Source organism: Chenopodium quinoa, unplaced genomic scaffold (assembly GCF_001683475.1).
Source record: "Chenopodium quinoa cultivar QQ74 unplaced genomic scaffold, ASM168347v1, whole genome shotgun sequence".
In the NCBI taxonomy this organism is placed as follows: domain Eukaryota; kingdom Viridiplantae; phylum Streptophyta; class Magnoliopsida; order Caryophyllales; family Amaranthaceae; genus Chenopodium; species Chenopodium quinoa.
Window position 1 is genome coordinate 140,474 of NW_018742607.1, and position 2,868 is coordinate 143,341.

Below are 2,868 nucleotides of genomic sequence, written 5' to 3' on the forward strand. Positions count from 1 at the left end.
TTCACTTGAGCATCACTCATTTCTTTCACAACTAGTTTCGCAGCAGGACTTAAGCCGCTCAGTTGTCGATGACCCTCTTCATATACTATCATCTCATGGTTGTGATACCCCCATTTAGAGTAACCAATCACTTCCCAACCGTCACGACTCCGTAGTTGTCGAACCTTTACTCTGAACTCACACCCACAACCTTTCCGCTTTGTATCAAACCGAGTGGCTGTACGAAAATCTCTTTCTTCTCTTTTGCGATAACGGTCACATCTCAAAATGTGATCCATTCTACCATCGCGTTGAGATTTATGAGTTACTACTACCAAGCAAAATCCAGCTGCAATTGCAATCTGTTTTGCCCAATCAATCGCCTGTTGAGCTTCTTCGAATGGACCATCATGTCCAAATATCCCACTGTAATCATTTCCGTCTCCACCATATTCCTGCATCAATTATATATTACAATAAATACATTTAACGGATAATACATTTAATTTCTATATTTACACAGAATTAACACAAAAAAAAGCATAATTATATATAATCAAACTTAATTTTTATAAAAACCCAATTCGAATTTTCAAACTAAATTTAAAAATATACCATTTCGAATTTTCAAATTTAATTTTAAAAAAACCTATTTCGAATTTAAAAAAACCCATTTCGAATTTTTTTAAAAAATCATTTTCGATTTTTTTTTTTGAAAAAAATTAAATAAAAAACAACAACAAAATCAAAAAAGAAAAAAAAATTAATTTATATGGGTGGCGTCTGCCAGGGCTGCCACAGCCACTGGACTGGCGCCTGGCAGGGCCGCCTCACCCAGTGGAGTGGCGTCTGCCCAGGACGCCAGTCTGGTGGTCTGGGCGTCTGGGCTGGACGCCACTCTGGTGGTTCTGGCGTCTGGCTTGGACGTCCAGGCTACGGTTTGGGCGTCCACCCTAGGTGCCGGAGCCACTCCGACGGTAAACCGTGAATTTTAACGGTGACTTACCTCGTTTTCCGTCGACGACGACGTACCTCCGGCGTCCCCCGCATCTCCGGCCTGCCCTCCGATCTCCCCCGGCGAGCCAGTACGGCTCCACATTTTTTACACCGAGATTATTTCAATTTTAGAAAAAGGGCATAATGGTCAAACCATATCATATTTGTGGGCTTTATATGGTAAATTGCGGGCGATGTTTAGCGTTTCACTTAGAAAGGGAAAAAGATAAGGAAGCCGTAAAGTCATTAGTAGACTCGAATTATGGTAAAAACGCGGTTTTAGAAAGCGCGCATGACGAGGTAAATTGGCGCCAGCTGGCGCCACGCATTTGGGTGTATCGCCAGGCGCTACACTTAGCGTGTGGCGCCAAGCTTTGGCGTCTGGCGCCAATCACGGCGTCTAGCGCCAAGTAGCGCTGACTCCGTATTCTACCCTGATTAAAACAGCTCCTAATTCGTGCATAAATAGCCCCATGCCCAGCCGATTCTTTTCAAAATTTCAGCAAATAAAACAATTCTTGGCCTTAGAAAAATAATATCATGTCTCTAGTCACCAAAACTTTTACCCAATACACCCATGAATGGTGTCTGTCTCTTAACGCCAAAGAAAGAAAAGAATTAGATTTTTTCCATTTGGGGGGAATTTATGGTATAAAAGGGGTAGATCTTGACTTAGATTTTATTCATACCACTCTAGAATATTGGGATGTTGATACTCATTGCTTTAGAATAGGGTATGATGAAATTAGCCCTTTTCCGGAAGAATTTGGTGCTATTTTAGGTTTCCCTGCAATAGACCTCATAGTAATCCCTAGAATAGATGCATATTATTACAAGAATTTTGAGCGCTTCTTCAACTTAAAAGAAAGAGATTTATCAAAAATAGTAGATGGCAACATAGTTAATTTGAAAGAATTTGCTCGCCATTATTTTGATAAACCTCTCTCTGAATCTTTTCATATTTATAGAAGAAGGGCTTTCTTATTTTGTATGCTTAATCAATTTTTTCTTAGTAGCTGTAAAAATAATGAGGGTCAATCAATTATAACCACCGTACTAGAACAAATTGAATCGGGGAGAAATCCAATGCCATTGATAGTTGGAGAGACTATGATTAGTCTTGATGAACTGAAAAGGAACCCTAAGGCACCTTTTCGAGGCTCTCCAATTTTATTACAGATAGAAAAATAATATTTTTAATTACAGAAATCAAAAAATATATTTTTGTATAGTAATAATAATTTATTTGCATTGCAATTTTTTACAGATTTGGCTAATGGAAAGGCTAGAATTAATTAGCCCTCCGGACAACATTGAGAAGTACACTCCGAATTGCTTCGTGAGGAGGAAGAAACGCTTCTCTAAGATGGGGCGCCATGAATGGAAGAGGGTCTTCAACTCCTGCAATTTTGCTATCAAGTGGGTCATCCCATGGTGGAAAATAGAAAGGATGGTTGGTGTCAACAAGAAACCTTTCTGCCGTCTTCCAAGTTTGTCCCGTATGAGTTATTACTATCCCTGCAGGGTAAAAAGACAATACGGCCTTCTTCAGAATATTTCTTCCGGAGATCTTCGTCCTCCCTACGAGTACCCTATTTCCCAGGTAGTAGACAAATTTGATGCTTATTGGAGTGCCAGACCTCTATGGGAAGTAATTACCCAAAAGGTTCCTCCTTCCTTGCCCAATGATGTGAAGACGTGGTTGCTGAAGAAACCTTCGAAGGACTCGAAGAAAAATCAGGGTAAAACTGATGAGAAGAGTCGTCTAGGTGACAGAGTGATTCCTGCCAAGGAACTCTTAGGTGAAAGAATTGAATTCAAAACACCTGCAATGCCTAGGAAGAAAAGTACTACCAAAGATAAGGGAAAAAGGAAAGCCGACACCATAGAGAA